Here is an 11,990-nt window from a genome sequence, read left to right on the forward strand (position 1 = left end):
CAGTTTCTCCACTCAGAGCCCCCTTTATCCTCTGTCCCTCTTTCTTCCCCTTCTCCAAATAAATACATATTAAAAAAAACAATTAAACACAGAATGTTATTTCATTTTTAAACACCAATAATGACACAACATAAAGAGAAATGAAAAAATCAATCCCATTTACAACTACAAAAAAACAATAAGATACCTATAAATAAACTTATCTAAATATGTGAAAAGACTATCCTTTGAAAATTGTAAAACACTGATGAAACAAATTAAAAATGACACACACACAAATTTCAAGATATGCCATCCTCATGGATTGCATGCACAAATATTGTTAAAATGTCTATACTACCCCAAAAAACTACACATTTAATGCAATCTATATAAAAATAACAACAATTTTCACAGAGTTAGAACAAACAATACTAAAATTTGTATGGAACCACAAAAGACCCTGAAAAGCCAAACAACCTTGAAAAAGCAAAGCAAAGCTGGGGTCATAAGAATTATGGACTTAAAGTTTTATTATATAGCTGTAGTGATCAAAACAGTATGATATTTGTACTTGCTTTTATTGTTTTTCAATGTCCTTATACGACTTTAGTGCCAGAGGAATACTGGCCTCATAAAAATAGGTTTTGTGATTTCCCCTTTTCTGCAATTTTTGAGAAAAGTTTGAGAAAGAGCAATGTTAATTCTATTATTATTTACTTGTGGGTTTTTTGTTTTCTGTTTTTTTTTTTAGAATTCAAAAATGATATCATCTGCTCCAGGCCTTTGTTGTGTTGTTTCTTTAGATGTTAGGTAAAATATTCTATCTTTTTGCTCATTATTAGTCTGCTCAGAAATTTGATTATTGTATGATTCAGTTTTGGTATGTGTATATACCTAGGAATTTATCTATTTATTCTATGATATCTGTTTTTTGTCATGTAAATAAATTGTTAATAGTAGTCTTTTATAATCTCTTGTATTTCTCTGTTATCAAATATAATATTCCTTCTTTTGTTTATAATTTATCTGTTTACTGAATCTCTTTTTTTCTTGATCAATCAAGCTAGATTTCTTCAGTTAAGATGGTAGAGGAGTAGGACAACCCTAAGCTTGCCTAGCATTTTGAACACAAATGGATAAATATCAAATGATTCTGAATACACAAGAAGTCTCTCTGAGTACTGAGAGAAAAAAATTACACATCTAGAGGCAGACAAAAGGCCACATCATGGAAGGTAGGAACTGTGGAGTTGTTTTGGGGGAGAAAAGAACTACAGGTGCTGCCAAGAGGAGTAATACTTGATCATGAAGAAAGAAGAATATGAGAGAGAGAGAGAGAGAGAGAATTATGCAGGGGCTCACACAAGAAAACACTTTCCCCAAAATGCCTGAATGGCTCAGGCTATTGAGTGTCACACTCTTGATTTTGGTTCAGGACATGATCCCAGGTTCACGGGATTAAGCCCTGTGTTGGGCTCTGTGCTGAGCATAGAGGCTGCTTAAGTTTCTCTCTCCCTCTGCCCCTCTCCCCGACTCACTCATGCTCTATCTCTCTCTCAAATTAAAAAAGAAAGAAGAAAAAAAGGAAAAGAGAAGGAAAGAAAGGAAGAAAGAAAATTTCCCTAAAACCATTAACTGAGAAAAGGAGGGGGACTGAATACTGTAAATTTTTTTATGCAGTAGAGCTCAATGTCTGAAATTTTAGAAGTCTGCGCCATCACCAGGGCCATGCCTGGCAGCTTAGTGGTGCTTCTTTGGGGAAGGAGGTCAGAGGCCCAGGATAAGACAGCATTGGCTCAGGATCTTCTAGATTACATGTTGATAAATGCTTCCCATTCCTGGAGTGCATTTAAGAGTCATGGCATGGCATCTCTGGGGACAAAAGTGTTGGTGGTCTCCAACATGTTGCCTGGTTCACCAACATAGTACAGAGATAACTATTGAGGGCTGTAAACCTTGGTGCCAGCTTTTTGCTATGCTTTACCACAAACTCTTAACTTGTGCATGGTTGGATGACCATCTTCTGGGACAAACTGACACCTGACACAGCATGGTGAGACCCTCCTCCAGAGGATCAGAGTGGGTCTGAGCTGTGCCAGATTCCTAAAATTTATGGTTTTTAAAAACACAGCTATATCCCTGAGATTAAAAAAAGGAGTACTGTGCTGCCTGGCATCCAGAAACCTCAGACATAGACAGGGTGAAGGCAGGAATCTGACAGAAGCTGGGAACACAAGAGGGGGGAGTGTTTGCTCTTCTGTAAGTCTTGCTAAAGAAGGAGGGTGTAAAATATCTGCTCTGGGGATGAGAGACTGATGCAATGTCATTACCTTCCACACACCAGGACTGACCAACTTCCATGAGCAACAGAGTGCACACTAGTGGAGGCTAGAGCTGTTTACAACAATCACCAAACCCTGACATCTTGCAGGTGTATCTTTATTATGCCAAGTTTACCTGAGAATCAGTGCAACAGGCACCTCACCCAGAAGACCAACACAAGCCCTTCAACTCACTAAGTTCACTGATCATAGAGTGCTGCAGTTTCAGCTCTAGGCAGAACTGGATCTAGCTTCATGTGGGTTTTTTGTTTGTTTCTATGTTTGTTTGCTTTTTATTTTGTTTTGTTTTGTTAGCTTCTGGTTTTCTTGTTGTTGTGGTTGTTGTTGTTTTCCTTTTCTTGGATACAGAAAGAGCAAATTTATTTTATTATTTTATTTATTTTATTTTATTTTTGTTTTATTTATCTTTTCTCTTCTTTTTTTCCAACAAGCTTCTTTTAACACAGACCGAATCAAAACTAGGATCTATCTTCCTTTATTTGATTTTTTTAATTGTTTAAAAATTTGTAAATATTATGTTATTTTCTTCCTCCTAAAAGAAGAGAAAGAGGGATTAACTCCACAAAAAAAAGAAATCAGGAATAAATAAAGTCTATGAATTTAATCAATAAGTCAGATGTCTAAATTAGAATTAAAAAAAAAACTATTATAAGAATTCTATCTGGGCTTGAAGAAAGTGTAGAAGGCACTAGAGAATCCCTTACTGCAGAGATAAAAGAGACAAAATCTAGTCGGCCAAGATTAAAAATGCTATAACAAAGATACAAACTTGAATGGATGATAGTGAGGATGGACAAAGTAGAGGAACATAGTAGTGATGTAGAACATAATATTATGGAAAATAGTGAAGCTGAAAAGAAGAGGGGGAAAAAAAAGTAATGGATGAGGAAGATAGACTTAGGGAACTAGGCAACTTATTAAATTGGAAAGCATTTGTATCATAAGAGTCCCAGAAGATGAAGGCAGTGGAAAAGAGGCAGGTTTATGTGAGAAAATAATAGTTGAACATTTCCCTAATCTGGAAAAGGGAACAGACAAAAAAAAAACCAAGAAGCACAGAGAACTCCCATTATATTCAACAAAAGCTGGCCATAACCAAGACATATCATAGTCAAATTCACAAAAAACACAAAGAAATAATCCTGAAAGTAGCAAAACACAAAAAGTCCTTAACCTACATAGGGAGACAGATCAGATTCACAACATATATATGCATAAAAACTTTCCAGTCCAGAAGGGAATGGCAGGCTATCTTAAATGTTCTAATGGGGAAAATATGCAACCAATAATACTCTACCCTACAAAACTGTCATTCAGAATAGGAAAGATAAGGAGTTTTTCAGACAAACAAAAACTAAAGGAATTAGTGACCACTAAAATAGCCCTGCAAGCAATATTAAGGGGGACTCTATGAGTGGGAAGGAAAGACCAAAAGAGACAAAGACTAGAGGGGAATATTATCAGAAACACCAACTTTACAGGTAACTTAGTGGCACTAAACTCATGTCATTCAAAAATCACCCTGAAAACAAAAGGAATAAATTCTCTAATTACAAGACACAGGTTATCAGAAGGAATTAAAAAAAAACAAACAAGATTTAGCTATATGCTGCCTACAGGAGACTCATTTTAGACTTAAAGACATTGGCAGATTGAAAGTGAGAGGATGGATAAAAATCTGTAATGCTAATGAATTCCAAAAGAAAGCCAGTGTAGCCATACTTATATTGGACAAGTAGATTTTAAACAAAAGCCTGCCACAGAAGATGATGGCAGACATTATATCATAATTAAGGGGCCTATCCATCAAGAAGAGCTAAGAGTTGTAAATATTTATGCCATCTCCTTGGGGCCCTCAATACATGAAACAATAAGAAACTCATTGAAAATAATACAATAATTGTAGGGAATTTGACATGTCACTTACAGCCATGGACAGATCATCTAAGCAGAAAATAAACAAGGAAACAATAGCTTTGAATGAAACATTTGCCCAGATGGACTATATATATATATATAACATTTCATCCTAAAGCAGCAGAATACATATTCTTCTCAAATGCACATGGAGCATTCTCCAAAATAGATCATATGTGAGGTCGCAAATCAGCCCTCAACAAGTACAAATAGATTAAGATCACAGCATGCATATTTCCACACCAAAATGTTATGAACTTGAAGTCAATCACAAGAAATTCAGAAAGACCACAAAGGAGGTTATAGTTAAAGAACATCATTCTAGAGAATGAGTATGTTAAACAAGAAATTAAAGAGGAAATAAAAATGATCATGGAAGTAAATAAAAATGAAAATACAACAATCCAAAAGCTTTTGGATACAGCAAAGCAGTTCTACGAGGGAAGTGTATTGCAATAAAGGTCTACATCAAAAAGCCAGAAATGTTTCAAAAGACATAACATAATCTTAAACCTAAAGGAGCTAGAAAAGGAACAGCAAAAAAGCCTGAAGTCAGCAGAGGAGAGAAAATAATAAAGAATAGGGCCGGTATAAATGATATAGAAACATAGAAACAAAAATTAGTAGGACAGATGAATGAAACTAAGAATGGTTCTTCAGGAGAATCAATAAAATGATAAACCCTTAGCCAGACTTATGAAACTGAAAAGGGAAAAGATCCAAATAAATAAAGCCACAAATGAAATGGGAGAGAGCACAACCAACAACACAAGAATACAAAAAAAAAAAAACTATAAGAGAATATTACAAAAACTATATTCCAACAAACTAGGAAACCTAGAAGAAAGTGATTAATTACTAGAAATAGTCAAACAACCAAAACTGAAACAGGAAGACATAGAAAATTTAAACAGACTGATAACCAGAAAAAAAAATTGAAACAGACATAAAAAATCTCCCAAAAGGAGCCAAGATGGTGGAACAGCATGGAATTTTGGTGTGTGTGTGTCTCACAACCATGAAATACAGCCAGAGCAACACTAAAACATCCTGCACACCTAGAAAACTGATTAGAGGATTAACACAATGATATGCACAACTTGAACCACAGAACTCAGCAGGTTTGTGGTGCGGAAAGGGGAACTGGGGGAGAGAGAAGCCGTGGAGGGCAGGGAGCTGTTTTGCTTTCAGAGAAAGGATGGAGATGGGGGGAATAATATGGGAAAAACATCCCCCCAAAAGCAGCAGGAGAGACAGTGGAAAAGTGGAAACAGCCATAGGGACTGAACTAAAAAGAAAGAAAGGAAAGGGTTTAAATTCCATTAAGACTCTATAAACAGGGAGTGCAGAGTCTGAAACTCCACAGCTCAATACCTGGTGGTGCTCTGGTGGGAAGGGCAAAGCCCTAAGAGCAGAGTGAAGTCCAGGTGTCTCTGGACCACACAGGGAGAGGTGGTTCCCCTGCTGGGAGAATATCTTGTAGAGGCTGTGTGGCTCCCCCAAAGGCAAAGGCCCCAGTGGACTCAGGAGAACAGCCACATTCACTGGTGTTGGAACAAGGTCATTGGGGGTGAAGTCTGGTGCCAGGTGCGTGTTGTGATTTGCCGTAATACATAAAATACTGCTGCTACATGATCACGTAAACTTTTTCTGGGGTGGTCTGGCACCCAGCTGCAGTCTCTGGGAATTGGCAGCAGCACCTTCCCGTGAACATTCCTGGGTGCAGCCAGCACCTGGCCATTGCTCAGTGAGACCTTCCAGCATATGGGCAGAGGAGGTCAAAGCTTCAGTCCCTCAGAAGTACAGGGTCAGGAAACACAGCCACATCTGAGATAAAACTCAGGAAGGAGGTGCTGTCTGGGAACCTGATGGCTTGGTCATGGACAATGTAAATGCGAGGAGTGCATGGAAGCTGAAGACAAAGGATGGGTGGGAGATTGCTATAGGGGAGAACAGAGTTCTGAAACTAGAGACTGGGTAGCTGGGTGACACCATTTACACTGCTCCCGTGCATGCACATACACACCTACAAGGGCCATAACAATCCACCCCACTAAGCTAAGCAGCACCATCTAGTGGAGAACAGACTCATTACACCAAGCCCCACCCAATTGGGCTAACCTCACTCTTCAGGAACACAAGTCTCACCACCTGGTTAGTTTACCGACTATAAAGCACTTCACATTTTGACTTCTAGGGGAAAACGAAGTCATTTCAATCGAATTTCAGTCTGTTCACTGGTCGATATATTCAATTTTTGTTTTTAATTTCCCTTTTTTTCTCTTTTTCACTTATTTTCTTTTTCTTGAATACAAAAAGAGAAAAAATATTTTTACTTTCAATTCTTATTAAAATATTTTTCTTTAATTTTTTCTAATATATTTTTTACTTTTGTGTATTTTTTCAAATTCTATTTTACTTCCATCATTTCCTTTTATTTTATTTCAGTGCATTCATTTTTTCAAATTTTCAAATGATATTCTCTCTTTTTTTTTTCTTTCCCCTTTTTTCTCTCTTCTATCAAGCCCCTTTCAACACCCAGACAAAAAACAACCTAGGACCTACATCATTTATTTGATTTTTTTTATGCTTGTTGTTTTAAATTTTATTTTCTTTTTCAATTTTACTTTCTTTAATTTTTTTAACCTCATTAAGTCATTTTCTCACTTGAAAATAACAAAATGAAGGAATTCACCCCAAAAGAAAGAGCAGAAAGAAACAACAGCCAGGGACTTAACTACCACAGATACAAGCAAGGCTTCTGAACCTGAATTTAGAATCACGATAGTAAGAATACTAGTTGGAATTGAAAATAGATTAGAATCCTTTTTGTGGAGATAATAGAAGTAAACGCTAGTTAGAATGAAATAAAAAAATGCTATAACTGAGCTGCAATCTTGAATGAATGCTGCAGTGGCAAGGAAGGATGAGTCAGAACAGAGAATCAGTGATATAGATTATAAACTTATGGAGAATAATGAAGCTAAAAAAAATAGGGAGACTAAGGCAAAAGAACATGATTTAAGAATTAGAGAACAGTGACTCATTAAAAACTAACAACATCACAATAACAAGGGTCCCAGAAGTCGAAGAAAGAAAAAAAAAAAGGAGGGTAGAAGGGTTATGTGAGAAAATCATAGTGGAAAAATTTCCTAACCTGGGGAAAGACACATATACCAAACTCCAGGAAGCACAGAGGACTCCCACTAGATTCAACAAAAACAGCCATCAACAAGGCATTTCATAGTCAAAATCACAAAATAATCAACCAAGGAAAGAATCATGAAAGCAGCAAGGGAGAAAAAAAGTACTTAACCTAGAAGGGAAGACAGATCAGGTTTGCAGCAGACCAAACCACAGAAACTGGCTTTGCAGGCCAGAAAGGAGTGACAGAATATATTCAATGTGCTGAATCAGAAAAATATGCAGCCAAGAATCCTTTATCCAGAAAGTCTGTCATTCAACATAGGAGAGACTAAAAGTTTCTGAGAAAAAACAAAATTAGAGTTCGTGTCCACTAAACCAGCACTGCAAGAAATTTTAAGGTATACTCTCTGAGGGGAGAAAAGATTAAATAAATAAATAAACAAATAAATAAGTACCAAAAGTAACAAAGACAAGAAAGGGTCAGAGAAAACCACCAGAAACTCCAACTCTACAATAAACATAATCGCAATAAATTAATATCATTCACTACTCAGTCTAAATGTCAATGGAATAAATGCTCCAATCAAAAGACACAATATAATGGAGAAGAAAACAAGACCCATCTATATGCTGTTTACAAGAGACCCACTCTAGATCTAAAGACACCTTTGGATTGAAAGTAAGGGGATGGAGAATTATCTATCATGCTAATGGTCAACAAAAGAATGCCAGGGTAACTATACTTATAACAGACAATCTAGACTTTAAAATAAAGTCTGTAACAAGAGATGAAGAAGGGCATTATACCATAATTAAGGGGCCTATCCACCAAGAAGACCTAACAATTGTAAACATTTATGCTACAAATGTGATAATACCCAAATATATAAATCAATTATTCACAAACATAAAGAAAGCCATTGATAATAATAGCATAATAGCAGGGGACTTAAACACCACACTTAAAGCAATGGACATATCATCTGAACAGAAACAAAACAAAACAAAACAGACAAGGAAACAATAGCTTTGAATGACACACTGGACCAGATCGACTTAACAGATATATCCAGAACATTTCATCCGAAAGCAGCAGAATATGCTTTCTTCTCCAGTGCACATGGAACATTGTCCAGAATAGACCACATACTAGGACATACATCATCCCTCAACAAGTACAAAAAGATTGAGATCATACTGTGCATATTTTCTGACCACAACGCTATGAAACTTGAAATCAATCACAAGAAAGAAAAATTGGGTAGGTAACAAGTACTTAGAGACTAAAAAAATCTTACTAAAGAATGAATGGGCTAACTAAGAAGTTAAAGAGAAAATTAAGAAGTAAATTAAGAAATAAAAACAAGAGAATATTATGAGCAATTATAAACCAATAAAATGAGCAATCTGGAAGAAATGGAAAATTTCCTAGAAACATATTTACTACGAAAACTGAAGCAAGAAGAAATAGAAAGTTTTTTTTTTTTAATTTTTTTTTCAACGTTTATTTATTTTTGGGACAGAGAGACAGAGCATGAACGGGGGAGGGGCAGAGAGAGAGGGAGACACAGAATCGGAAACAGGCTCCAGGCCCTGAGCCATCAGCCCAGAGCCCGACGCGGGGCTCGAACTCACGGACCGCGAGATCGTGACCTGGCTGAAGTCGGACGCTTAACCAACTGCGCCACCCAGGCACCCCAAGAAATAGAAAGTTTTAACAGACCCATTACCAGTAAAGAAATTGAATTAGTAATAATAAAAAAAAAAAACTCCCAAAACAAGAGTCCAGGGCCAGATGGTTTTCCAGGGGAACTCTACCAAACATTTAATGGGGAGTTAACACCTATTCTCTTGAACCTGTTTCAAAAAATAGAAATGGAAGAAAACTTCCAAACTCTTTCTATGAGGCCAGCCAGCATCACCTTCATTCCAACACCAGACAGACACCATACTAAAAAGGAGAATAACAGACCAATCCTCCTGATAAACATGCATACAAAAATCCTCAATAAGATATTAGCCAACGGGATCCAACAATATGTTAAAAAAATTATTCACCACGACCAAGTGGGATTTATACCTGGGATGCAGGGGTGGTTCAATATCTGCAAAACAATCAATGTGATTCATCACATCAATAAAAGAAATGACAAGAACCACTTGAGCCTTTCAATAGATACAGAGAAAGAATTTGACGAAATACAACACCCTTTCTTGATAAAATCTCTCAATAAAGTAGGTATAGACAGATCATACCTCAAGATCATAAAAGCCATATATGAAAGACACAATGCTATTATCATCCTCAATGGGGAAAAACTGAGAGCTTTCCCCCTGAAGTCAGGAACAAGAGTAAGAAGTCCACTATTCCCACTGCTATTCAACATAGTACTGGAAGTCTTAGCTTCAACAATCAGAAAACACAAAGAAATAAAACGCATCCAAATCAGCCAGGAAGAGGTCAAACTTTCACTCTTCACAGATGACTTGATACTCTATATGGAAAACCTTAAAGATTCCACCAGAAAACTGCTCGAACTGATTCATGAATTCAGCAAAGTTATAGGATTAAAATTAATGCACAGACATCTGTTGCATTCATATACACTAACAATGAAGGAACAGAAAAAGAAATCAAGGAATCGATCCCATTTACAATTGCACCTAAAAGCATAAAGTACCTAGGAATAAATTTAACCAAAGAGGTGAAAAATCTATACACTGAAAACTATAGAAAGCTTCTGAAAGAAATTGGAGAAGACACAAAAAAAGGAAAAAAAAAAACATTTCTTGCTCCTAGGTAGGAAGAACAAATATTGTCAAAATGTCAATACTACCCAAAGCAATCTATATATTCAATGCAATACCTATCAAAATTACACCAGCATTCTTCACAGACCTAGAACAAACCCTCCTAAATTTTGTGTGGAAGCAGAAAATAACGAGAATAGCCAAAGCAATCTTGAAAAAGAAAACCAAACAGGAGGCATCACAATCCAGGATTCAAGCTGTATTACAAAGTTGTAATAATCTAGATAGTATAGTATTGGCACAAGAAAAGATACTCAGATCAATAGAACAGAATAGAGAATCCAGAATGGACTCAGAAACATATGGCCAACTGATCTTTGACAAAACAGGAAAGAATATTCAGTGGAATAAAGACAGTGTCTTCAGCAATTGGTGCTGGAAAAACTGGACAGCAACATGCAGAAAAATGAACCTGGCCACTTTCTTACACCATACACAAAAATAAACTCAAAATGGATGAAAGAGCTCAATGTAAGACAGGAAGCCATCAAAATCCTCAAGGAGAAAGCAGGCAAAAACCTCTTTGATTTTTGCCATGCCAACTTCTTACTCAACATATCTCCAGAGGCAAGGGAAACAAAAGCAAAAATGAACTATTGGGACCTCATCAAAATAAAAAGCTTCTGCACAGTGAAAGAAATAATTAGCAAAACTAAAAGACATGTGGCAGAATGGGAGAAGATATTTGCAAATGACATATCAGCCAAAGGGTTAGTATCCAAAATCTATAAAGAACTTATCAAATTCAACACCCAGAAAACAAATAATCCAGTGAAGAAATTGGTAAATGATATGAGTAGACACTTCTCCAAAGAAGACATCCAGATGGCCAAGTGACACATGAAAAAATACTCAACATCACTTGTCAGGGAAATTCAAATCAAAACCACAAAGAGATACCACCTCACGCCTGTCAAAATGGGTAGCAGTAACAACTCAGGCAACAACAGATGCTGGCGAGGATGTGGATTAGAGGATCTCTCTTGCACTGCTGGTAAGAATGCAAACTGGTGCAGCCACTCTGGAAAATAGTATGGAAGTTCTTCAAAAACCTAAAAATAGAACTACCCTATGATCCAGCAATTGCACTACTAGGTATTTATCCAACGGATACAGGTATGGTGTTTCAAAGGGGCACATGCACCACAATGTTCATAGCAGCACTATCAAGAATAGCCAAAGTATGGGAAGAGCCCAAATGTCCATCGATGGATGAATAGATAAAGAAGATGTGTCATACACACACACACACACACACACACACACACACACACACACAATGGAGTATTACTTGGAAATCGCAAAAATGAAATCTTGCCATTTGCAACTACATGGATGGAACTGTAGGGTATTATACTAAGCGAAATTAGTCAGTTAGAGAAAGACAAATATCATATGACTTCACTCATATGAAGACTTTAAGACATAGAACATATGAACACAAGGGATGAGAAGCAAAAATCATATAAAAAGAGGGAGGGGGACAAAACATAAGAGACTCTTAAATATGGATGGAGAACAGAGGGTTACTGGAAGGGCTGTAGGAAGTCGGATGGGCTAAATGGGTAGGGGGAATAAAGGAATCTACCCCTGAAATCATTGTGGCACTATATGCTAACTTGAATGTAAATGAAAAATTAATTAATTAATTAATTAATTTAAAAAATCTCCAACAAACAAAAGTCCAGGGACAAATGGCTTCTCAAGGCTTTCCCAAGGAAATTCTATCAGATATTTAAGAAGCATAATACCTATTTTCCTCAAACTATTCAAAAAAAAAAAAAAAACAGA

Source organism: Lynx canadensis, chromosome A1 (assembly GCF_007474595.2).
Source record: "Lynx canadensis isolate LIC74 chromosome A1, mLynCan4.pri.v2, whole genome shotgun sequence".
NCBI lineage: Eukaryota > Metazoa > Chordata > Mammalia > Carnivora > Felidae > Lynx > Lynx canadensis.